Source organism: Mustela lutreola, chromosome 5, assembly GCF_030435805.1.
Source record: "Mustela lutreola isolate mMusLut2 chromosome 5, mMusLut2.pri, whole genome shotgun sequence".
NCBI lineage: Eukaryota > Metazoa > Chordata > Mammalia > Carnivora > Mustelidae > Mustela > Mustela lutreola.
Genome location: NC_081294.1, coordinates 12,621,964 through 12,649,812, shown reverse-complemented (window position 1 = coordinate 12,649,812; position 27,849 = coordinate 12,621,964). Strand labels below are relative to the sequence as shown.

General features: G+C 40.1%; 1 protein-coding gene and 1 long non-coding RNA gene across 2 annotated transcripts in view; both read right to left on the bottom strand.

Moving 5' to 3' along the window:
- FBXL7 (F-box and leucine rich repeat protein 7) overlaps positions 1–27,849 on the bottom strand; it is a 369,750-nt gene that overhangs the window by 129,240 nt on the left and 212,661 nt on the right. The gene's annotated exons all lie outside the window — the stretch shown is intronic.
- On the bottom strand, positions 523–27,560 carry LOC131831601 (uncharacterized). Its single transcript, XR_009353722.1, has 3 exons — positions 27,258–27,560; positions 27,127–27,210; positions 523–676 (listed from the first exon to the last, which is right to left on the bottom strand). It is a non-coding gene; the product is annotated as an uncharacterized LOC131831601 (long non-coding RNA).

Here is a 27,849-nt window from a genome sequence, read left to right as displayed (position 1 = left end):
AGAAGACGTAGCTACAGGGATGAAAGCTAGGTCTGACCCTTCCACAGGGGTTTGGGATGATAAAACTGTATCAGAGATGTAGATGTTTCTTTGTATGCCTTACTTGCTGAGCTATATAGAAACAAGAAAGCCAAGCTTTGAGGAAATCTGGAGTCTTGTCTTGGTACAACTATCCCTACTTGGGTAACTCTGGGCAAGTTTCCTACTCTAGCATTTTCAACTGCCCTGCAGTGTATACAAATCACTGCATAGAAGCAGTGTGGTGTGGTGTGTTGGAAAAGGAAGGGAGCTTAGAGCCAGGGACATTATATTCCATTCATAGATTCACTCCCATTTGTAGTACTGTGGGGAAGTTAGTTAATCTTCATAAGCCTCGGTTTCCCAATCTGTATAATGGGTAGGATAAGAATAACAACTATATCAAAGGGATGGTTGTGAAGGTGAAATGAGATATTTCATTTAAAACTTTTAAGTAAATCGTAAGTGTTTCCAGCTTCAGGTAACAAAAAACACAACACTGGCTTAAACTAGTAAGAGTTTATTTTCCTCCCATATCAAAAACTCTGGAGGCAGGTAGCTGCTGGTTGGTTTATCACCTTGGTCCTGGCATCTCTGTAGTTTTCTTGGACTCTGCCTCATGGTCACAAGTTGGCTGCCAGAATTCCATACATCATAGCTGTATTCAAAGTAGGTAAAATGGGGAAGAAGGGAGGAATCAGATGTTTGTTCCTTTTTTCAGGAAAGCAGAGTTTTCCTAGAATTATTTCCTACATCCTCTCGTGTTATCGTATTGGCCAGAACTGGCTCGTGTGGGCCATCCCAGCTGCAAGGGAGCTTGGGAAGTCAGGGACCATGATGAACTATCACCCAGGCTAGGCACATGGGACCCTGCACGAAATCAGGGTTCACGTGGCGAGAAAGAACAAGCTGACTCCTACTGGGAGACAGCTAACAAGAGTTGGCTACACCCCGGCACCTAATAATTCATCATTAAATATTACTTTTTCATCCTTCCTCCACCAATAAAACTGCATCAGTCCATACAGGTATAATAGTCTGTGATTTCATATGGATTGTTAAATAATAATCAGAAATCAATACTATAGTAAAAATTCTCTAAACTGACCTATTTGAAGATAAATATGACAGTGAAAAATCTCATTCATGGAATATTTTTAAGTCTCGAAATTACTTCAGATTTATAAAAGAACTTTCAAAATCACGACAGTGGTGTTTCAGACACCATTCACTTGACTTCCCCAAATAGTAACATGTTATATGACCTTAGTGGGTTGATCTGAACCAGGAAAATAACACTGATACAGTGTTACTCATCACAACTCCATTGCCTCCTCCTATCTGGGTATGAAATATTTTTAAAGCTAGAAAATTTTACTATCTTGAGGCAGTGACAACAGAGCCATTTGTTTTAAAGTCTTCTGAATGTGCCATTTCAAATTTTAAACTTATTTTGCGAGGTGGTACCTGGAGGTTTGAATGGTTGATTTGCTATTGTTAATTTGCTTCATATTCTTTTACATCAGCAATAAACATACATTTCAGAATAAAAAGCATTCAGATGATCAAGCTACAGACGAATACAGTCGAGATTAAGGAGGGATTTCTGCATCTGCTTTGGAGAATGCTACGTTTCTCCTTTGGAGCATTTTCTTCCACGTGACATGTATATTCATCATACCATAGTGGGTCGATTTTGAAGGTTCCAGAAGGATGCATTCAAGATATATGCTCCAATAGTGATAATTAGCTAAGTAGATACAGTATCATTTATTAGAATATTCCAGTACAGAGTGCTTGGTGGTCCCTGGAAGGGCAGGGACCACGCATGCCCCTGTGAGATGGCAGCTGGCAGCACTGAGTCGTGTGCCAGAGGCCATGTGGCAGGGCAGCAGAAAGTGCAGCCCGGGCTCCCCAGGCACCCTCCTTGCCTCTATGCCCTGCTGCCTGCTTGCTTCTGGAACGAGAATGATTTATAACCTTGGCAAACAGATTTCAATATGACGCCAATATTTTGGGTCAATACCTGGGTGCATTTCCCTAAAGGATGCATCCTATCGACTCTTCCACTGTTCCCTGTTCTGATAAATTGAAGCTTGCCTGTTCTGAAGTAGGAGGCAAGTGAATCCAACTGCCCACATTTCTGGGCTTGGACGTATATTCACATCTCTATGCTCAGTCAACACCAACATCCTCCAGCTGATGTTCTGGGCACCTTTGTAGTCACAGTGCACAGTGGGGCGGGAGGGGCAGGGCTGAAGGGAGTCTCCTTGGCTCAGTGCTAGCAGAGAACGGCAACACGCTGTGAGTTCACCTGGATATTTGTATGGTCACACTTGACCGCGCAAGCTCAGAAGATGACGTTTACCATCGTTCAAAAATCTATATTCTTTTTTAAGAGACTTTTATGTATTTATCAGAGGGAGAGAGAGAGAGTACAAAAGCAGGGGGATCGGCAGGCAGGAGGGACTAGCAGGCTCCCTGCTAAGCAAGGAGCCCGATGTGGGACTCAGTCCCCAGACCCTGGGATCATGACCTGAGCTGATGGCAGGATGCTTAACCAACTGGGCCACCCAGGCGTCCCACCATTATTCAAAATTCTAACTGTAGGTGGCCTTCTCTGCTTTCCATGCATGTTCTACACTTTATTTCTGTTCCGAGGGTTAAGAATTAGCACGTGTGTGACAATCTACTCTTTAAGCAAATGATAGATACTTGCTTTTAGAATTCCCACTGTCCTTAGAGTAGAAGGCGTCAAAACACTTGAGAAAAGGACACCATAGCTTTGAGGTATTCATTTCCCTTCCAAACAAAAGATTTCTGACTCTGACTCAGGGTACGCTGTGACTTGTTAACCTAAGCAATTTCAATCTTCCGAATGAAATTGTTAGGGTATTGAAGAGGTAGGAAGGATAATTGTTCTCAAAGGAAAGGTGACAAAAAGTAGAAAACTATACGAACGTGCCAGCATTTCTTGCCACGTGTATGTGTATTATTTCTTTCGGTCAATTGAAACTAGTCATGAGCACTATTACGGTTTATTTAAATATGATCTGTGTGTATGCTTTTCTTCACAGCACCTACTCTTGTCATGAGATATTTATCTTTGTGCCACATGATATTGGAGACTGGTCATTACATATAACCAGGAGAATAATGAAATAATTGAAAATAATAGTTGAAAATAACAGTAAACTAATTGGCCAAGGCAAGCAGGAAGTGATGAGACTACGAATTCTCCAAGCAATTATAGATGTCATTTCTCCACTTATCGATACATATTTTAGAGGAAGTATTTATATTTCATACTCTTTACTGTATGAACCTTCTCCAAATTTTTCACCTGGTCTTTATATATGGGCTTGCCGGTTTTACGGCCTCCATGTTTTCTTATCCCAAGGGTCTCCCTAAGCTTTCAGAACCAAGTTATGGGGAAATGTGTGTTAAGCATCCACTGTGCTTCTAGGGTTAAGGGAGCAGTTCTGCAGAGCTGTAGCCTTCCTCACGCTGGAAGGGCTGGGCTTTCTGGATCCAGATACAAACTCAAATGAGCAAATCTGTGTCCAATCTTAGTTTTGGTCCTGTGGTGTGCTATGGATTTTATCCTTTGAGCAAAACAGCGTTAAATTGCTTCATAACATAAGTAACCTTTTTTTTGACAAAAATTACAGATTTTAAAAAGAGAGCTAGGACACCTGAGTGGCTCATCAGTTAAGTGTCTGGCTTTGGCTCAGGTTATGATCCCAAGGTCCTGGGACTGAGTCCTGGACTGGGCTCCTCGCTCAGCGGGAAGCCCGCTTCTCCCTCTGCCTGCCCTTCCTCCTGTTTGTGCTCTCTCTCTAACAAGTAAATAAATAAATAAAATCTTTATGAAAAAGTAAAAACAGAGTTGTTTTTTATTTGGAGGTTCCACATTGGTGTGAGAGGGAAAGCGAGGCTGCTCAGGAGAAAACTGGCCTCTTCTCAGGTTGTCCTCTGTCATGGCAGAAAGGGGTGGGGGCTTACAATGTATTGAGTTCTTTATTAGTGTCTAACACTTCAATTCTCTTCCCTTCCACTTCTTGCATTTGATGAAGGTAGAGAAAAATTGAAAAATCAAATATGAAGCAAAATAACTTGATAGGAAAGTCATTAATCCCTCTTTCTATTTGGGAAGAGCAAATATGTTCTAAGGAAGGCTCCATCAGGGATACTGAGAGTCAAGTTTAAAACAGGAATAATTTAAAAAAGTAGTAAGTAAATAAAATAGGAACGATTTTATTTGAAATTGATCACATGCACTTGATAATGAATGTGGAACCTCAAAAGCAGCCTTTTACATTTTAGGTTGCCGGTTCCTCCTCGATGATCGCCCTTCCGTCCTGTGGCCAGGAAGCCAACAGAAAGGTGACGGCAGCCAGCCAGTTCTGGAGGGTCAGTTAAACTGGCAAACATTTACTGAGTGCCTACTTTAATACAACGCTGGTCCAAGGATACAAAAATGCAGACACAGTCCTAGTTCTCAAGGGTCTCTGTAAGCAGGGAAGAGGCAGACCTATCAAAAGACTGTTACAATTCAGTGTAGCAGGTGCATATGTACCCAAGTCACTGCTGGGATCACGGGATAGTGGGGCAAACTCTGGCAGTGGGCAGAAAGCAGGAGGTAGATGGAAGACCCTCCAGGCCTGGGAACAGGGAGGACTAACTTTGAAGAGACAGCAGGAGCGAGAATGGAGGTAAGAAATGAGGCTTTTTTAGAGAAGAGCTGGCAATTTGATGATGCTGGAATAGGTTTACACAGAGAACAGAAGAGGTAGGTTCTAATCCCAGCGTGTGAGCCCTGAAGACCATCATTATGGAATGTGGACTTCTTGCCAACCAGGAGGTAAGCCACTGCATGTTTTGGAAGTAGTCCATCTTCCTGGCCCAGGAAGATGCCTGTAGGGATGGAGTGCAAGGGATCGACTTAAGAAGTAGCGGGTTGGAATCTTGATAATGAGTCAGTATTATGGGATTAATCTGAGATTCCTGCTGGTGATCCAGGCAGAGGTGGATTTACAGGTATAAGAGTCAGGGAGAGTCTGCAGTGGGCACAGAACTGGGGCCACTGGGGGTCAGAGGAAATGCATTACTCCTGGCCCCAGAGCTTGCATCTCCATTTCCTCATCCCCCACCCACCAAGGAAGAAAAAGCTATCCTTCTCAGCCTACATTACAATTTTCTCTTAAAAAAAGAAGATCTGGTGTCACAACACAATGATTAGGCATGATCAGTTGTGATACGTGTCTGTGTCACTTGACACTATGTTCATTATAATGCAGATTATTTCTTTCCTGGGGCAGACAGAAGGGCGGAGTTACAGCTAGGGTACTGGGAAGTGAGTAATTGGTGGAGCTCCCTATGGGCGTGTGTCCCATCGCTGACCGTCCTCCATGATGTACATCTCCATGGCAAGATCGTAAGTATTGGGAACTGTTGTTCCGGCTAGAGCTCTCGGGCCGTATCTGGCCCACGATGTGTTTTTGTATAGCCCTCCCCTGTGCTCAGAACGCCTTTTACAGATGAACATCTGCACAAAGATTTGGTGACAGGGAACCGTCATCTTTCTGCAGGAAGAATTTCATTCTTCTCATTAGTGCATCTGTATTGTAAAACTCTGTACTCCACCACATTGCTAGAGTTCGCATTTTGTCACTAAAACCGTTGTAGAAATTTGTCGATTATATAAGTACCTGGATAATAGTCTCAATTTGTCCCTTGGCCTCCAAAGCCTGAACTATTTACTCTCAGGCCCTTTAGAGAAAAAGTTTGCCAGGGACTCCTATGGATGACAGTGAGACAGCCAAGCACAGAGAACACTCACATTGTGCTCAGCACGCTGGTACCAGTGATACTCTCCGTCTCTCCCTCGAAGCTCACAAACGTTGCGGGGGCAGATGCTACAGTTCACTCCTCCTCACAGATGAGGACACTGAAGCTGCCACGCCCACACACTAAGATATGACAAGGCTGGGCCTTGGACCCAGTTGGTCTGCTTTGAGAGTCCAGACGTGTATTCCTAACTCTACGCTCTCTGAGTTCGGGGCTCACATCCATCCCTCCTCCCCTTAGGCACATTCTCTGGCTTTACGCCCCATCAGCTTCTGTCCTCCTTTCTCCATATTTCTGCACGATCCCCGTGCTTTTAATGTTCATTTGTATCGTGCGTATCTCTTAGCCAAAAGGGGCCACTCAATCTCGGGGAGGAGAAAAAGACGGGAGAACACATCTTCGTACACTTACATTTCCATCTACTCTCGTTGATATGCCTAAGAACAGCGATAGGATCTTGTGGTCAGATGGAAGAATATTCCCAGTCCAGGTCTTGTCTTCACGCTGGGGATGGGCAGCAGGTGAAATATGGTGTCACTTCCTCTATCTTTTAAGCATTTTCCAACAATATGCTGATACTCAGTCTTTGGTTTAAAATTGTCATTCAGGGGGATGAAACCAAGCATTACATGTTTTATTTTCAAACTGACTTCAAATACCTTCCTTAGTTAGAAACCTATGGGAGTTAAGATGCAATAAAGCTTTGATGGACAGAAAGAAAATCATTCTGTCGAATGTATGTGGCAAGAGGACTTGATTACCATGGTTTTCTATTTTTTTTTTTAAAGATTTTATTGATTCATTCAAGAGCGAGAGCATGCGTGTGCACGCACAGGTGCACGCAGCATGGGTGCATGGTGGGGAAGAAGGGGAGCAGCAGGGGCGGAGGAAGAGGGACGAGCAGACTCGCAGGGCTCCATGTCATGACCCTGAGATCAAGACCTGAACTGAAGTCAAGAGTCGGAGGCTCAACCGACAGAGTCACTCAGGCCCTACCATGGATTTCTTTTTCCCGAAGGAATTCCTATGGGACTGAACACAAATGGAATTGGATCCAACCCCATAACAAAACTTCAGTGATCTAGAACACACTGGAACATTGCAGATGTTAAGGTACTTTGATCCAAAAAAGAGATCCAAAATTGTAGCCTGTTTGTTCTTGTATTTCAGAAAATTCTGAGTTATTGATGTAAATTATTAAATAATTATAGCTATAATTATTATAGCTATTAGCTATTATAAAAACTCAGAAAATTCTGAGTTATTAATGTAAGTTATTAAATTTATTATTATTAATGTAAATTATTAAAGTTATTAATGTAAATTATTAAATAATTATAGCTATAATTATTATAGCTATTAGCTATTATAGCTAAATTATTAAATAATTATAGCACATTCATAATTAGGTTATTGTTCAGATAGTTGATAACATGTTTTAGAGATGATACACACTGAGGCACAAGGAAACCAGGTACTGGCCATTAAGTTCAACCCACAGATAGCAAGTGCAAAGGCTGGGATTCTCACCTAGGACTGTCTTATACTCTTAGCTGTACCTATGGCTTCCCAGTTTTAAGTCCACAGCAGATCAGAAGAAGGGCTGCAGCCCGCATCACTGTGAGAACAATGAAACCTACTTGGTAGCAGAATTAGAGCCAGACGGAAAAAGCAGATTAAAATCCGAAGTAAATTCTTAAACATTAGAGAAGTTTGAGACCATTTAAGGAGGCAGATATCGTCAAACATTTCATTTTTTAAAAAGATTTTATTTACTTATTTGAGAGAGAGCATGAGCAGGGTGTGGGGCAGAGGGAAAAGCAGGCTCCCCACTGAGCAGTCAGAAGCCCGACATGGGACTTGATACCAGGACCCTGAGATCATGACCTGAGCCGAAGGCAGATGCTTAACCGACTGAGCCACCCAGGCACCTGCTTCAAACAGTTTAAAAGCCACTCAGGACATCACTGTACAGTAACACAAAGCAACAGTTAGATTTTACACACGAATCACAAATGGTCAGGTTACAAATTCCATTGGGCATAAACTATCTGCAAAGACAGTACATAATGCATTTTAGATATGTTTCAATTGAAATGTTACATTAAAAAGTGCCCTTTCAGCACTCTGACAAATTCAGACACTGACAATATTTCGTTCTCTGAAAAATATGCTAGTTGTTTTGCAAGAATTATTTCAATTAACCTGCAAAGCGACTTGAGGTGGAAAATATTCCTTTTATCTACATTTTACAGGTGGACATTTACAGAGGAGGCGAGTAAGGCTTAGGAAGGTAAATAACTCCCCTAGGTCCCAGAGCTAGTCAGTAGTTTGGACGGAATCTGAATCTGGAACCTCTAATCTACTCTCAGTAACTTAAACACATAGCCTGCTCATTAAGAAAGTCACTGGGATACACATAATTATGTATGGCTTTTAATGATCCTTATCTCCTGCTACTCATGCTTCTGTGGATTCACCTCACCTCCTCCCCAAGTGGGCTTCTGACCAATGGGATCTGGCAAAGGTGAAGTGATGTCACCTCCCTGATTAGGTCAGAAGACTGTGATTTCCTTCTTGCTAGCAGGATTTCCTTCTTGCTGTCTTTGATGGAGGAAGGCGCCATGTTGGAGAGACTGCCATGGCTAGGAATTGAAGGCAGTGTCTGGCCAATGGGCAGCCAGGAACTGAGATGTGCTGTCCAACAACCTGTTAGAAGCTGAAGTCCTGGCAGCAAGGACATGAGTTCAGAAGCAGATGCTTTCCCATTTAAGCCCTGAGGTGACCACAGCCCGGGCTGACACCTTGAGACCCTGAGGGCAAGGACTCAGCCATTGCTGCTCCTGGATTCCTGACCTATAGAAACTGTGAGGTAAGAAATGTTTGTGGCATTAAGCTGCTGAGTTTTGCGGTAATCTGTTATGTAGTGATTGACAACTTAATATGGGAATGTACTAGTACTAAAGGCCCATGTTGGTCAAAGAAAGGAGAACTTTTATCTTAAGTGACTCAAACATCTTTTAAGATAATTTTAACTAGGACTCACTTTTGAATTATTTCTGGGAAAAGCAGCAAATGAAAATGTCGTTCCAGAAGTGAAGAGATTCAGTAGACTGAAACTAAGAAGTCTTTTTTTCTACGCTTCACCAAGCTGAAGCTCTGAAGAACCAGGAAGCCCCAACCCAGGGCTTAAGCCAATCTCCCTGCTGTCCCAGAAGAAGAGAGACAGACGTAGGACCATGAAATCCTAGGCCTGGTGTCTATGCACAGGAACATCTTGAGCAGTATTATATCTCTCTCTATTCATGGCATTCTCCTTCCTGAAACCAGACTGTGATATTTTTGGCACCAAGACAGCCATAAACAATTATTTTTAAAGGGAGAGAAAAGGAAATTACCTACTCAAAAAATTAATGCTGTAGATTACTCAGAAAGCAACGCTGAAGCAGTAGACAGGAAATGGAAGGAACAGATTGTTTCCAATGTCAACATAATTGTACCTCTTCAACACTCATCCTGCCCACACACTCACACTTTATACCTGACCAAGACAATGGACAAAGCAGCCGGGATAGGAAGGTGGTTGTCCAGAAGAAAATGAATGATTTTCATATTTCCTACCTTTCTCATTTTCCCATTCATGCACTATTCTTGTAAATGCCTAATACCTGAGGGTCACATTAACATACGAATGACTGGTTATTTGCTCTGCTTCCTTCTGAGCCATTTCTGGCCTATGTTGGGGCTGCTAAAAAAATTTCTCATTTGACATTTTGCTTATGCAGGAGTTAATTTTCTGTTCCATAAACTCATTGATTTCTGCAAGCTATCATTTCGAAGTGAAGTTTGTCCCACAACGACCACTTTCACTGTCCCATTCTCTCCAGCATTTTATTCCCACAGAGATGTTAATTCTCGGAGTGAACTCATAAACAGTACCTTGGCCTCTACCTTCTAGGCTCAATCCTGGCTATGTGGATGATGTCTTTGCTCTGTGAAACAGTAAGTTTCAGGTCCACAGGGCCTTGCCCCTTAGCTTTCACACTTACCCCTTATCATTTGAGACCCAAACAAAAATCAAAAAGAGTTTAGGTCTGACATAAACACCAGTCTATTTAATGGTGATGATCTGGTGAAAAAAAAAACCTCAACATAAATATAACTGAAACATGGTGAATCCTGAATATTTTCACATTATAGTATCAATATATTATATATGTACTATAATGTACATATAGTATATATAATGTATAGTGTGTGTGTGTGTGTGTAGTATTTATTTAACATCCCATATAGGGGAATACCACAGTTAATCCTTCTTCTATGATCTGAATAATCACAGAGCCATTAGCTGTGGTGTGTGTGTGACTTTGAGTGTGTTTAATTTGGTGTAAAACTCTCTAGACAGGGGCGCCTTGGTGGCTCAGTCCTTAAGTATCTGCCTTTGGCTCAGGTCATGATCCCTGGGTCCTGGGATCTAGCCCAGCATCAGGTTCCCTGCTTGGCGGGGAGTCTGCTTCTACTTTCCCGCTCCCCCTGCTTCTGTTCCCTCTCTTGCTGTATGTCTCTCTGTCAAATAAATAAATAAAATCTTTAAAAAACAAAACAACAACAACAACAACACTCTAGACAATTGAGAAGAACAGCGACCCCTGTCCCTGCAGGGGGAGCCTGGAGGGGTTCCTCCCAGCTCTGTCTTCAATCTGCTTTGTGACTTTCCACACCTTAATTCCTCCATCTTTAAACAACCAAGAATGAAGGCACAGAACTTCAAAGGCCTCCTATGGCTCTGCAAGGATATAGATACATTGCAGTCATTGGCTCATTTACTGAGATCACTTAATCAAATGCCAAGTACTTTGTTTTACTCACTCTATTTTCCAGGAGAAAGGCCAATTCTTCCTTGGGTGCCGCCTGCTACCCGTTGGTACCAAGCTCTATCCTTGGCCTACTGCTCCTAGAATGTTCCCAAAGGGAAACACCTACTTTTCCATCCGGATATCATGTCTACCAGACAGTCCTCACTCAGGTTTGCTCATCCTCGGTTAGAGTAGGTCTCTCATTCCTTCTGCAAAGCTCAGTTGATAGGAGTTACCCAGGGTAGTGAAGTACTTTGTTTCCCATCTGCCTCTTCCCCACCGGGACACTGAATTCCTTATGACCAGACACGTCTTCAACAGAATTTAATCCCATTGCCTGTTTTGTTCCCTGTCATTTTTCCAGGGCCCTGGCATGTAATAGTAGCCAAGGAAATATTTTCTGAACAGGAGAATGAATAAACATATGAATTATTACCTATTGACCTTGGTCTCATCATTACCTTTCAGAGGACAGCATATTATAAAAATTAAACAAATGATTGGAAGTCACAAAAAATAATTTACGCTTCCAGAACATCCTAATGAGTCTGGAAAAAAAAAAAATCTATTTTACAAAGTACAATGTCAAAGCATAATTATTTTGTTAAAAAAGTAAAAGTAAAAATATTTCTTCAAATTTAGAAGCTTGCCAACATCAGGTACTAAGCTATTTCAAAGGTCAGTGGGAGTCTGAGAAAAATCACATCTAGAAAAGATGAAGAGTAATTTCACTAGCAATGTCTTCTTTCAAGTCCATGGTTCAGTTTTAATAAAAAAAAGTCAGAGACGTTATTATGAAATTATTTTGGGGGACTGAATTCCACCTTAATTGTGGATTCCACAATTTGCTCTTCACATTTTCATTTTTAACAGACTTTAAAAATGTATCCTGCCAATACTAACATAGTATCGTGTTAATAGCTTTAGCATTCTGACATAACCTCATTTCAATTTCTTAAGTAGAAAAAGTCTAAGAAACCACCTCTTTATATATAAAATGTAGCTTCACTTCTGTAAACAGCTTGTAAGTTACCAACAATTCACAATGTCTACCTCTAGCTTATGTGTGGTCAAAATTAGTAGAACTAATCCAAGAAGCAATAATCTATGGACAAACACATACATTATTAGCCTATTTCAAATATGTGTAGTGTCTATTCTAAAGATGGCCATATATTTTAAAGATTTAATAAAATTATAATAGCTATTTGTCATGTCTTTTCTCAATCAATTACAACTCACTGATAAATCCATCCTATGATTTTCTTTCAAAATTTATCAGAACTCCTTTTATTAATTTTCCTTAACATAAAAGAAATTCAAGATATTTAGGCTATAAATAGAAAAATATCTACAATCATACCCAATGATATAGCACCAATCCCTATAAACACCTTGCTATGGATACATTTTATTAAGTCTACGTTTTCAGCCCCAAACGAGATCACGCAACCTTAGGACTGGCTGGCTAAAATGTACTACGTTGTGACAAGCTTTCTATAGCATTAGACGTATTTTGGTGACAGTTCCATTGTTGCAAAATAGTTCATTCTACAGAGGTACCATATCCAGCCAGGCTTTTGTTTGGGGATATTGAGGACTTTAGTAAACACGCACATACTCCAGGCATTTTTAACTTCAGTCCTATTGCCACTCTGGACTGGACAATCTTAGCTTTGAGGGGTTTGTCCTGTGGATTGTAGGATGTTTGGAGGCATGGCCGGCCCCTTGCTACTGCATGCGGTAGGACCCCCTCCCTGAAGCTGTGGCAACCCGGAATTTCTCCAAACATTGCCAAATACTCTCCGAGGAATGAAATTGTCCTGAATTAGGAGCCACTCCTGCGGACAAATAAGTGCATATACAATGGATTATCTCCCCCGACTACCTTCCCTGAGCTAGAACTGCTAAACCAAATGGCATGACTTGTAGAAGTTTTGATTATGTGTGGCCAAATGGTTTCTCCTGAAGACAGATCATGTCAGCTCCCCTAGCCAAGAGCACACAGCGAGATGTTCTGTTTTACTTTCTCACCAGCATTCAACTGTTTCCTTTTTAAAACATCTAAGCCAATCTGAGAGTATCTCATTACTGCTTAAAATGTATGCTTTAAAACTACTTGGACGATAAAACACTTTACAGTATGTTTTTGCATCATCTGTATTTGCTTTTTGGTGAACACTTTTTTGGGGGTGTCTTTTTCTAATAAGGGATTTTCTTTCTTTGGTTTTCTAAGTGTTCTTTATACATTAAGAAATTGCCACTGACTATCTTATGTTGCAAATACTTTCTTTCTTTCTTTCTTTCTTTCTTTTTTTTAAGATTTTACTTATTTATTTGACAGAGATCACAAGTAGGCAGAGAGGCAGGCAGAGAGAGAGGAAGGGAAGTAGGCTCCCCAGCGAGCAGAGAGCCCAATGTGGGGCTCAATCCCAGGACCCTGAGATCATAACCTGAGCTGAAGGCAGAGGCTTTAACCCACTGAACCATCCAGACACCCCTGCAAATACTTTCTTCCTCATTTTCTTATCTACCTTTATTTTCATTTATTTTTTTTATGCAAAAACTTCATAATATTGTATCTCTCTGCAGTTGCTTTTATCAGTTCTGATCTTGGCATTATGTTAAAAAGTACTTTCCCTCCTCAAAATTATATAAATATTAAACTATATTCTCTTACAGTACTTTTCTTCTTTTTTCCTGATTTCGTACATTAAATATTTTAAGCATACACTTTTTTGGGGGGACTAATGTGTAAGGCAATTTTCAAAATATTGTGACAGTTAAGAGAAGGGGTCTGGATATAGGGATGAATGGGCTCCCCAGACCAGTTCACTATTACCTTTCTCTCTGCTAGCTTCACAGCTGGGCTGGATTCCTTCCTTCTTCCCCGCTAGGTCTCCCATCATGATCATAATTCCATCACAAAACAGGTGCCAACAGAACAAAACAATGTAAATGGAGAAAAAAGTGAAGAAACAGAAACCAAACTTATCTGTGAACGTGAAAACGCATCAACGAGTTGAGGGTAGAAAATTAGTATGTTGGTGGTACGGACTGGGATTGCTTGCCGTTGGCTGAATGAAGTCTTATTCTGTTTAGCTCCACCCTTCCGCCCTTCGAGATTTGTGGAGTGCTGTAAGCACACAAAGTGTTTCCACATCTGCAACCTCCTTACATCCTCAAAAGAATTGGACTGGAAATTGTAGTCATTCTCGGTTTACTAATGAGACAATGGGTCAGTGCCCCACAGCCATCCTGCTGCTATTGGGTGACAAAACCGGGGTGCTGAGGAAATCCTTGATTCTTCGCTATATCACCACTATCTCTGTTCAGACAGCTCAAGACATCTGGTCACAAAGGGCTTTGTTGTTGTTGTTGAGAGAATAAATCCATACAAGGCTTTGGCAGGAACGTAATTCAACTTTCTGTTTGTCACAGTGAATTGATGTCTTCCCGACTCTGGGACTCTACTTGGGATTAGTGTTTGAAGTCTGAGAGCCTCCTAGGAGTACAGCAAGAATTTGAAGCATTCTTCTAAAAATGTAAAGGCATCTGAGCGCCCAGGCCTCCGAGCTGTGCTCCTTGAGTCAATTTCCTCCCCGTGGCCTCCTGGAACAGAGAAGGCTCCTCAGGTTCTCCGTGACTTCCCAACCCTTTGAGAGCTTTGCTTAACCACGAAACTTGGCTTTAGAGAAAAAGAACACACTTTTCTAGGAAAAGATTCTGATGTAGGAGCAAGGTGCAGAATTTGAAATGACAAAGCAGCTCTTGCTGATGTGTCCCTGAGTGCTAAATCTAATGCATCAAGTCACTATCAGAGCTTCCTAGAAATACCACTTAATCTACCCCCTGTAGACACTACCACTGAATAAAGAACTCCCAGCCTCCAACCTTCTCTCTTGGCAAAAAATACTTATAAACCTTCATATTTACTCCTCTGCTCAAACTATTGACCCTGATTCTCTATAGGTAATAAACAATTAGGCTGGCAATTTTTTTTTCTTTAAGTTGGGTAATTTTTTTCAATGTCCACTGTTTTTCTTTTATTATTTGCCCATCAAGGTTATTTCTAGTATTGGATAATGTTGAAGAATATGCTATTTCACTAAAAGATTTGAGGATAAGGCAAGACCAAGCTGGTGAATAATCTCTTAATGACTTCAATTATACATTTTACGAGGTGCATTTGGCACCATTAAAAATAACCTGCATGGGATGCCTCAGTGGCTCAGTCAGCGAAGCGTCTACCTTTAGCTTAGGTTATGAATTCAGGATTCTGGGTTGAATCCTGCATAGGACTCCTCTCTCAGCGGGGAGCCTGTCTCGCCCCCTCCTTTCCACTTGTGCGCACGCACTCTCTCTCTCTCTCTCTCTCACTCTATCTCCAATAAATAAATAAAATCTTTTTTTTTTTTTTTTTTTAAAGACCTGCTTCCCACTCACAGATACCCTTGTATTATTCTGGGGACTTGATGTCTGAAGTCTTTCTTTTCCCTGGGTAAGAATAGCACAAGCAATAAAACTAGAGTCATAGAGCTTCAGAATTATCTCATCCAATGTGGATATCCTAAAAAGTGGTCCATCTCTCTCAATGCTTAGTGACTTCAAGACTTTCCTTGTGTCTTACTCTATATGTTCCTGGTGTAAGCCACAGTAAGACAAAGCTATTAGGTATAAATATCCCAACTCAAATCTGTCTTTTTCTCCAAGAAAGGGCTTTCTGGAGAATAATCTGGTTCAATGGGTATGAGAGTTAACTATCAGGATTTTCACAATTTTTAACCCTTTGATATTGATTGATTTTTTTTTTTCTATCTGGAAGCGTCATTACTGATTAGAGCAAATGAGTAACAATAGATTATGAAAATGAAGAGAAGAGAAAGACTAATTTGCTTTCAGTTAACACTGAATTGTGTAAAAGCAGAAGGAAGACGTAAAGTGTAGTTATGCTATCACAAAACTAAATAAAATATTTCCAGTTTACTTGAGGGCAGAAGAAAATATGAAAAAAATCATGGTTTTGGGGGGATAAGATTATTCTTTTTTTTTTTTTTTGCTTTGTCTTGATGTGAATTATTGGTATTATGTATAAAGCTTATATTTTTAGAGGGAAATACATTTGAATGATTTAGTGAAAAAAAATCTCAGCAAGGTTTTGGGGAAAATCCTTTAAGATTTCAGAAACATGCCAATCAGTAACTGGATTGAACAATTCCAGGGCTGATCCTGGAACTGTGAACATTCTTAGTATACCTGGAAATGCCAATTTTCTTATTCTAAGACAATTTCTCATCAAGTAAGTTTTTGTTGTTGTTAATTAAAGCACAGTTGACAGATGAAAATTATTTTTAATGTAGTCAGCTAGTAGGGGAGTCTAGAAACTGTTGTCTTTTGCTGTTTTCTGTCTCCCTGTCTCCCTCCCCATTCCCTCCACTACTATGGAAAACCACAAAGCAGACGATTCAACAGGTCCAACAAGTTCTTCTCTAGCCCATGCACTGGAAAGCAACAGATATCCTCTGGGCTAGGCATTCTTAGTTTATTTCAGCAGTGAGCCTCATAATAATTTGTAAACTTTCCCTCACATTGTATAACATTCTGATTGGCTGATAACATATGTCTGGTTAGTTCTTCTTGGCTAAGATTTTGTACTGGCTAGTGATCGCTATCATTTCCAGATGTAATGGGAAGTGTTCACATCCATGGAGAAAGAAAGGTAGAGCGTCAAGGATATTTCTCTTGGATGCACTTTTCTGAAAATTGTCTTTGGTTAAATTACGAAGTATTTGACCAGGCAAAGTGTAGCTATTTGCTGAGAGTTTAATGATTGCTGGTGTGGAAAAACTACCTTCCCATGACGTAGGTGGGACGGGATAATTTTTTTTTAATTTTTTATTTTTTATAAACATATAATATATTTTTATCCCCAGGGGTATAGGTCTGTGAATCGCCAGGTTTACATACTTCACAGCACTCACCATACTACATAGGATGGGGTAATTTTTATTTGTATACCAGAGAGAGTCATTCCCACACATACACATGCCCACATACACCCTGGAAACCTAGACAACCCTTGGAAATCTGTTTTTTATGGCTGTTCATTCATGCTTTCAATGTCTGTATCTTTTTTTATTTTTAATTAGAGATCTTCTTGGATGGGATCTATTGATATTCCCCAATGACATCTTTCTATTATATTTTTATAACTTCTATAATATTATAATAATATTTTTATAATATTGTGGGCAAAGTTTGAAAAAGCCAAAGATTTAGTGTTTTCCAGAATCACTAACAGAACCTATTTAAGAATCTAGACAACAAAGAAAAAAGTCAATACTATTCTTAGTTAACATTCTGTGCTTGTGCACATTATTTATTTCATAGTTGCTGAAGGATGGCAGTGATACAGAAACATCCCTAGTGATACAGAAATAACTAGCTTTGTTAGTAAGGCAACTTATCCAACCCCCACCCCAGGCTCTGCCAAATGTGGGGATGAGGCCCAGTGATTTGCATTTTAACAAGCCCTCCAGTTGATTCTATTGCACCCTCAAGTTTGAGAACCACTGATCTAATACAGCTCACCCATTTTACAGATGAGAATCTGAGACTCATGAAAATTAAAGGACTTATCCATGACCTCACTCCTAGTTGGTGTTGAGGTCAAGGCTAGAACCCACATCTGATGTCCCGGCTAGGGCTCTCTATGTTCCAGAATAACATTATTACTAATCATGCCATTGTTTGCTGATCTTGTCCTCAACCAATAAATCCAAGTTAGTAAATATAGAACTTTTGAAAGAGCCTGGAAGTAGTGAGAATTGAAGGCTCTAATGGCATGTCTCATTGTATCATCACACTATTTTCACTCCCCTGCAGACAGCTAAATCTTCTAGGAAACACTAAATATATCCAGTAGGGGAACAAGATCAAAGCACTTAACTACGTCTGACTAACAATGTTCAATAAGACAAGTAATGAATTTGTCCTAATTCAAGTTCTGAATGAGGGAAAAGCATACAATGTAACTATGGAAGTTCGATCATTAGAATAAAGGAACGTATGTCTCTCCTGTCCACACTTTTTATCTGCAAATTTAAAAATCACACAGAATTTTAACAATAATGAGGGCTTTTAAGCCTTGCTTTATGTGTGTATCCTAGAGCTTTTGATATATGCTCCCAGGCTAGGAAGAAAGTAAGCCAGCTGTGATGATCACTCTGCTAAGGCACAAATACTGACTTTAAAAATGTGGATCATCTGAAGTTGAGGTCAAATATTCCCCTTGATTGTCCTTGGGCTTGTTCAGATAGCTGATAATTCACTTGCCAAAACAAGCTCTCAAATAAACAAATTGTCTGCTGAAAGAACAAAGTAGAAGACATTCAAGTGCTTAGTGAATTCATCAGTCACAACCAGTAGAGGGGAAAAAAAGAAAGACTGTGACCTAGAGAGTGCGTGTCTAACAATGTCCAACCTAAGCCAACTCCCTAGACTACCGGCTATGCAAGCAGAACTCAGCCTTCTGAGTCTGGCTGCTGCTGAACAGCCAAGTACTACTTGAATTGCAGTGACAGAAATGTTCAAAGTCTTATCACAACAGAAACAACTCTGCCCTAAAGTCACCATTTTGCTGAAGAAAAAGATTGATTAAACCAAAGACAATTCCCTAGACACATCACTGAAACAAGAATGAATGATGGTAGTGAAAGCAAAGTCATCCCTGGAGTCGTTTACAGTTCCCTGAAAACTTTCTAGAAGGGTCATTTGTAGTTGATGAATTTAAGACATAACTGTAAAAGAAAGATTGGGGGACTAAGGTTGGGGGTGAATTTATATGAGTCTTCATAATATATGTACATTTAGTAAAATGGAGCAATCAAAGTACAGTAAACAATGCACTGTGTGTTTTGTTACATAATAAGTTAGCAGTCCTAACACAATCCTGTTGACTTCCATTTATCTTTCCTCGATGACACATATTCCTTAAGATCTCGCCTTGCAGATTCAATGAAATGTTTGCAAATTGTTTTGTTGCCTATTAAGATGTGTATTTTTCCAGCCCCCCACCCCTTTCTCTAATCCAAACTCCTAATGCTTTTGAAATTCTAAACTCTTATCTCCCATTACTTGCCTGGGTTGGAGAAATCCAATGGGTTGGGATTGAAACAAAATAAAATACAACAAAATGCTTTGGGAAACTCAGCTCTGTTGCCTATTTCTCAAACCACATTTCTTTCACCTGACATTTTTTGCCCGCAAAAACTGCATGGCAAAGCACAGGCCAATAACCCTCTCTCATCTGTCTTGCCTTCTTCTGTTGTAACACGTGTCACCAGAGAACACAACTGAGGAACAAGTCTCTTTCATTCCCCCCCCCCCAATTTTTATTTTAAAAACCTCCAGCCCTTTCCCTGTGATTTGTTTTTTTATACTCCATTTTCTGTTCTTAACCCTGAGGTGCATTCTCCACGTGGACTGATGTGAGTATTGTGTGCACTAAAAATATAATTCTGAAGATGGATTAGGAATCAACACAAGGTATTAAAATTTTTCTGAGAGGAACTTACTCTTTGACCACAAACCTTATAATTACTTAATGAGCTAAAATGATTTATCTATTTTACCATTCTGTGAATATTCCCAGAATGACACTGGGATTTGCAGTTGTGCCTCATCTTTTACTCACTTTGTGGATTATTCCATTTTAATCCAGGAACACTTTCCCAACAGCTAAGAAGCATACTGGATTGCCCTCCTGCTGCTGAGTAATCATTATGGGTCCAGGAAACATATTCTTAATTAAATATTAATCTGACCAAAAAAACAGGACTTCACATATAAACCCCCTTTAAAAATAAGGAGAATAGGGCACCTGGGTGCCTCAGTTGGTTGAGTGACTGCCTTCAGCTCAGGTCATGATCCTGGAGTTCTAGGATCTCATCCCACCATCAGGCTCCCAAGCTCCACGGGGCGTTTGCTTCTCCCTCTGATCTTCTCCTCTCTCACGCTCTCTCTCACTGTCTCTCTCTCAAATAAATAAATAAAATATTTAAAGAAAATAATGAGAACAAAAAAGTAAAATAAAAATAAAGAGAGCAAATATTCCAAACACCAAATACAAATGTATTTTTAAGATAAGCCATTGCTGCAGACCAGGCCCACTGCATTCCACTCTTTAATGTATATTATTAAAAACTGACAACAGAGGTCTGGATCTCTCCTCCTTCTACTTATTGTAATACTCACTCTTAAACATGGTAGGAAAAGAATGTGGTTCCATTCCATTTATGTATGAATCCTATGGTCTCTAATACTTTCAAGCCTTATAAATGAGTCCAACTCACCTACAGGATATAAAAGAGACCTATGTAGATTCCAAAACAAACAAAGTCATAGATTTTTGGAACTAGCCATACCTACAGATGACTCCTTTGCACAACACGAAGTCTAGCCTGGACTTCAGTCAACTGAGTTTTAACAGGAACCTCAGAGTTCATGTGGGAACACTTCCCTCAAACTCTATCACATTATGTACATTTTCGATTTCTTAATGGTCTCCCTTTCACAACCCAAATTCTAGTTGCCACCTGATAACTGATCAAGGCAAGGTGAGAAAAAGGTTTTACTATTGGGTCGGAGACTTATGGGAAAAAAGGCCAGTTTTCACTAACAATTATGATGGCACTTGTTGTATATAGAAGTCTACTTTAGCTGACCATCATATTTTCTTGAAACAAACAATCCTCAGAAATTATAGTAACCGCAAATCAAAACACACAAAGAGAAATATGTTTGAAGATGGTGTAGGAATTATGTCTTACTGAAAAAAATTAGTTCATCTTTCTCCTTCATTGTAATAGGTATAAGTTGACACAATGTAATAGGTATAAGTTGACACATTTTGGAACAGGAATGATTGTGCCCAATAATCTATATCTTACAGACTTGGGCATTGTTTCCTTCCAGATGTGAAATGCACACTGAGGGTAATTCACAGCTGGGTAAATGTTCCTTAGGACCACACTCCACGCACAAGAGCTGCTCACTGTTGCCTGCTTTATCAACTTTACCTTTGGTTTTATGTGCTCTTACATGCTTCGTTCCAGGACTGAGGTTAAAACGTGGTGATGGTGGTATATAGACATTGGAGTAAGGCAACTGCTCATTGCATTAGGCCAATAGCAATCTCCAAACCCCAAAACAGAATCCTTTTGACTGATATGGCCCAAGACACAGGTTTGGGGTACCTGAGAGCAAAAAAGCAAAACTAAACAAAAAAAGCAAAAAATGTCTCAAATTCAGAATGGAATTTTTAAGTCAAATGTTCAAAAAGAGACTTGCCAGGAACTGCAGGTGAGGCTGCTGGAAATATTCAGAGTCATTCAGCAGTGACCAAGCAACCTGGCCACACCTTCCTTACCCCGCTAGGGCCAGGAGCGCTCTGCCCCTGGGCCCTGCCTAAGTCTGCACATGGCACAACCTACACAGGGAATGTCCTTTGAACAAAAGACTCTGGTGGCCAGGAAAGACTGTTTCTCGGTCCCCCAGGCCTGAAACCATCGGAGACAGTTTTTGGCAGACTACCAACCTGTGGGCACTGCACAGGCAACAACAAACACAAACCACCAGCCTTCCTGTGAAAAAGGTCTATTTACTTTCCATGGAGTTTCAGTCCGAGGGGCATAAGAGGCTTCAGAAGTTTGTGAGGGAGTGTAGGTGGGGGGTGCCATCTTTGTGTTCTTCCTTGGCCTCCTTACAGCTTTCTGATACTTCCCGGGGGGGGGGGTCATATATATGTCTGGAACCTGAATTTTTTAACTGTTGTGAAAGAGGTACCTCCAGATCACCTGGTCTAGAGGCCAGAAGGGTTTACAATTGCAGTCCCAGAGAACCATATCTATTTGCATACCTTAAACACTGCTGCTAAGGGTCTAGCTTTCAATCAACCCGAAACTAGGTGTTGACAGAGATCCCTCCCTCTGGAACACTAAGGGAGCTTGGCAGTCCCTCAGCAATGGATACAATTTCCTATCAAAAATGTATCAGGCTATATAGGCAATCACAAAGACTCAAGAGACAACCAAGAGATAAAACAAAGTTAAACAGTTAAGTTCATCTCCTACACAAGGCTGCTCCCTCAAGACTGGGAAAAGCAAATTTTTCACCTAGTACATAGAGATAAACCCAGAGACAAGCTAAAAAAAAAAAAAAAAAATAGAGAGAGAGAGAAAGAGAGAGAAAGAAAGAAAGAAGACACAGAGGAATATTTTTCAGATGAAAAAAAAAAGATAAAACCTTATTTAAAAAAAAAAAACCTTCATGAAACAGAGGTAAATAATTTACCTGAGACATTGTTCAAAATAATAGTCATAAAGATACTCACTGATCTTGGGAGAAGAATGTATGAACATAGACAGAACTTTGAAGAGACTGAAAATATAAGAAGTACCAAACAGAAATCACAGAGCTGAAGAGTACAATAAGTGAACTGAAAAATACATAAGAAGGGTTCAACAGCAGACTAGATGAAGTGCAAGAAAAAGTGGAACTCACCCAAGTACGGCAGAAAAAAAGAAAATAAAAAGTGAAATAGCTTAGGAGACTTATGGGACAGTAAGGAGAATAACATTCACATTAGACGGGTCCCAGATGGAGAAGCAAGAGAGAAAGGGGTAGAACACTTATTGGAAAAATAATGGCTGAAAACTTTAGGGGAAAGAAACAGACATCAGATCCAGGAAGCTAAGAGATTCCAAAGAAGATGAATGCAAAGAGACCTATACCAAGTCACATGATAACTAAAATGTCAGGACTTAAAGAGAGAATCTTAAGAGTAGCAAGAGAAAACAACTTGTTATGTACAAAGGAACCCCCATAGGGCCATCAGCAGATTTATCAGCAGAAACTTAGCAGGCTGGAAGAGAAGGGCATGATAGATTCAAAGTGCTAAAAACAAAACCAAACAATAACAACAAAAAATGAAAAACTTCCAACAAAGAACATTCTACCCAAGAAGGTCATTGCTCAAAATTGAAAGATAAATTGCTTTGCAGACAAAGGAGTTTGTGACCACTAAACCCACCCTACAAGAAATGTTAAAGGGACTTCTGTAAGCTGAAAAGAATAGGCATTAATTGGTAAGAAGAAAACACATGCAAGCAAAAAGTCATTCGGAAAGGTAAATATATAGTAAAGGGAGTGAATCAATCGCTTTTATAAAGCTATTGTGATGGTTAAGAGTCAAAAGTAGTAAAAATAAGTATACAATAACCAAGGGATACATACAGTAAAAAGATATAAAATATGACCTCAAAAACATAAAACATGGGGGACAAGTAAAAACGTTTTTGAATTTTAGAATGTATTCAAATTTTACTCATATGTATGTATGTATGTATAAATCAATAAACAAACAAATAAGATATTTCCCAAAAAGTCATGAAGAGGGTAAAATGCTTCCTTCTTTGCCAAAACAGCCCACTAGGAAAGATCGGAGAATAGTGTAAGATCAGAGAACAATGTTACAGCAAGTGGCAAAGAAAACTGCCCCAGACTTAGGATGAGGTTAGCTGGAATACTCTGCAACAAAAGGAACATCTAGCCCAAGGAACTCAAAAGATTTAAAATAGTTTATTGCTATGCCTGATGATAAAAATCCTCTGCAATTTATTATTTTTCACCCCACCAAAACCTGGCCCTGGCCTACAAGTGCAAAGTGTAGAGTGAGTGCTGTTTTGTATTCCATCTGCCCAGCGAGGAAGTTTTCTTGAGAACCAAGCCCCCTGGGCTCCCACACAAGGCATGCTCCCTCCAGGTGAGACTGCGGTGAGCTGTACAGGTCAAGGTTCTCAGAAGCAATACAATGCATTTCTTCAAAACCATTCTACAATGTAGACACCCTGTTGGTTCATTTCATTACTGAGGGCTTCCTGCATCCATGATCCTGTTCAACGGCTGAGGATGCATCTTTACAAGATTTGTCAACAAGTCCTTTCAAACTTAACTCACAAGTTGAATCGCAACTCTTGAAACTGCAAAGCCATGTTTGCCCTACCCCTCATACAGCTATAAACTCTAGAAAACATGCTGCTCTGGGCATTTGGATCTTTTTTTTCCTTTTCTTTGGTTATGACATAATAAAATATAGTTAGTAACTGAAACCATATAAAATATTTAAGTGAAGAGAAACATTAGCATGGAAGATAAATTAATGAATGAATCAATAGTGAGGTATATAGGTCAAGTTTCCTTAGTTTGGCACTACTGGCATTTGGGGACAGATAATTCTTTGTCATCAGGGGCTTCCCTGTGCATCATGAGATGGTTACCAGCAGCCCTGGTCTCCACCCACTAGATGCCAGCAGCATTCCACCCCCCAAGTCGAGTCAAGCACAATGTCTCCAGATGTTTCCAAATGTTTGCTGGAAAGCAAAATCACACACACTTGAGGATGACTGATACAGGTGAAGCTGCCATGTTGGAAAGGGGATAGAGCCAGAAGATGTTTAGATAATCATAGTTAAATAAAAAGAATTATCAGCAAAATACTAGAGTAAGCCCTAGCCCTAACATCTGACTGAGGAGTGGTCTAAGCACAGCTGCCCTCCTTGGGGAACACAGGATGGTAAAAGGGGAGAGGGATGAGGAGAAACAAGCACCAGGCTAAGCAAAAAAATATGGGGTAATGTCTATGAATGAGTGAAAACAGAAAACCTGAATTGTGCAATTCCCTTTGGCACCACTTCGGGTAATATTCTCATGTGAGATCCACATGTGTCCCTTTGAACCTACTAATCCCCTTTGCCTGCAAAAACAATCTTTGCTGAGAAATCAAGAGTACCACTGCTCTGCTGGCCTGATGCAGAGAATGTGCTGGCTGAAGTAATACCCACTGCTGATGGTAAAGAAGGAAAACCCCAATAAATATTAATGGTTGGTTTCATAAAAACTTCAATGGCCAGGCTGGCCCCCTTCAACCTCTGATCTAAGAGTGAGGCCACTTGGCTTATGTCTTTACGGAAGAAGATGTTTAAAACTGATCTCACTCTAAGCTTGGTGATCCTGTTGCTGTTTTTTGGAAATTCTTCATTCAGGCTTGTCCCCAAACCATCTAAGATCAGACCATGCATCAACAAAGCTTCAGACTGGAAGAACCGTACCCTTATAAAAGCTCGTAAGGGAAGGGAAGAGTAAAAGCAAAATAACATCTTTGCCTTCATTCTGGCCTATTTGATCATTGCAGCTGAGGCCTGGGACCATCAATGTTGCTTCTCTTCTCTATTTGCCTCTTTTTTTCTTGAAACGTCTTCATCTGAATGCTAAGACCCACACTCTGATGATTCCCTCCTTCTCCTCTTGCTCAGGGCTAAAGGTGGAGGCCCAGGGCTCCTTGTCTGGCTACACACATGCCCAGCATGTTGGCGCCACCACCACAGCTGAGTGACAACACGCTGCCTGCAAACTGTTTCTTATCAGTCCACTGCAAGGTAAGTACAGAAAGCCAGAATAAGCATTTAGAAACAATTTTTTTTTAGCAGTTTGACAGAACAAGTTCATGTCTGTGAATGCAATAGCAAGAGAATGAAACAAACATAGCACTTATGTTTCACCTGTCTTTATTTTACTTCTCCTTTAATTTCATTTTCTCTCATATTTACTGTATTCAACAAAGGATTTGTCCATAGCAAATGAGAAAAAAAAAAAAAAGTTCTTTGGCAGAGATCAGAGATATTTTGAAAAGAACCATCTTCAGATAATCTCATCTAATTCCATGGCTTTAAATACTGTCTCTATGCTGCCAGGATTCAGTTTTATATCTCCAGCCTCAATATCCCCTGAGTTCTAGATTGAGATGTCCAATTGCCTACTGGCATCTCCATTCGGATGCCTAAAAAGTGTCTCAAAGTTGACCTGTCCTGAATCAAAGTCACTTGTTTTATTCTCCTTAGTCTGGCTCTGTTCTGCTATTACTCAGCTCATTAAATGACACTATCACCCACCCAATTTTTAAGGGCGAATATGTAGGGGTCACCCTTGACTAATATCTTTCTGCCACCCTCTACACCTCATGCAGCAAGCATGGCTGGAAGCTCTGACTCTAACGGATATCTCAAAGTGGACCATTTCTCACCATCTCATCAGTGAGACCCCAGCTCAAATCACCATGCTCTCATACTTAGAAAAATAAAATTGCATCTATTCTTTTCCTGGCTTGTACTGTTGTCCATACTAGTCTATTTTCCCCAGTAGCCACATGCTTCTTTAATAGTACAGACCTGCTCAAGTTCCCTGGTCTCTGAGCTCTCCAGTGAATTCCCATCACACTTACAACAAAGTCCGGTGTGTTACCGTAATACCTATAGAATCGGCCCCTCCATTATTCTGCCCTCCCCTGTGACTGCCCTTCTGCTGCCTCACTCTGCTTCAAACACGGGCCCTCCTCCTGTCTCATAAACACCTTAAGGATGTTCCTATCTTAGGAGCTTTTGCATTTGGTTTCCCTTTGTCTGAGACACTTCTTTTCTAGACATCTGCAAGGCTCACAGACTTGCTTCCCTGAAAACCTTTTCAAAGTAACATCACCATGCTTTGTCTTAATCACTCTCACTTCAATGCATCATGATTAATTAATATTGTAAGATTGCATTATTTTAAAATTTGTTAATTTCCTCTCTTTTCTCCCTAGAACGTAACACCCAGAAGGGCAAGGATTTAGATTTGTTCACTGTCCTGTGTCTAGAGAATGCCCCAAAATATGTTTGAAGGAGATAGTTTATCTCCAACATGTTCATGAATACACAAAGCCTTAACAGTTTGTTAGCTAACAACAAGGGTTGCGCTACTTAGGTTTGTCTCTCACCCATTCATTATATTTCTTTAACATGTTTATTGAGAAACTAGGCACCCTCTGAGCCACAGTTTCCAAACAATTAAATACTTATAACTATTTAGACCTTTCAACAATGAGTCACAGAAATGGGAACTGTGGGGAAATGCATGAATTCAGACTCACCTGATTCTTATTTTGTGATAAAAGCATGAGTTTTATTCAACAAACCATGGAAAATCCAATGTAATAGTGTATATAAGATTAAGAGAAAATGCTTTAAAATTTATAAGGATGCCAGCTCTCAAATACCAGGAAAGAGTCCATAAAAGCACAAAGACTTCTTTGTGCTTTCACCATGACAATTGTAATTATCAAATGATAACTTTGTGCTTTCACAATGACAATTATAATTTTCAAATGATAAGTAAATTACAATGTAGTCTCATCTATCCACAGTGCAGGTCCCAAGGCTCTACCAGACCAAGCTCCTTCATGGATTCATTTTGTTACTTAGGCTTATCACTCACTCATTCCTGTTGCAGGTATATAGTGAATACGTACTTTGTGCTGGACACTGTTCAGGGGTGCGCAGAGAACAGTACAGCCATCAGCAAAGCACACAGTAGTCTTTTCCTCACCCAGATGCTTCCCTGGTCTCACAGTAGTCTTTTCCTCACCCAGATGCTTCCCACCCACTCAGGGGTGGGGAAGCTTGGCTACTTCTGACACCTGTTTTTAAAAACGGTAGAACTACTTTCATCAACCACATTCTGTAATTCATTGGCGTTAAGGAATTTTAGCATCTACTTTGTAGAGATGGGTTTACTTTATTCTCCGTACTCCATATTTTAAAATGTCCAAATGACTTCAAAATTAAGATGTATATTCCCCTCCACTGCCACAGGGAAAACACTTAGGAAATGCTTCTCAGATTTTGATTTATTAAAGATGAAAAAAAAAAAAAAGACAAAACCATTTGTATTTCTCATGAGGGATTATACACACACACACACATACACACACACACACACAGGCACCTAGCATGTAAGTATATATATATCTCTCTCATATAAGTAATCTTATCAATTAATTTTGGATGGAAACATTTCTTAAAACAGCAGAAAGTGGCTGTGAGGCAGAAACCAATTTAAACAATCTATATGCACAATTACTAACTCAGCGTCATTGCTAGAGGTCTGGGTTTATGCCAACGTGCTGCATCAGTAAAAAAATTACATCTGATTTCCATTCAGACCTACCTGTAACCACCATGAGGCCAGGGGC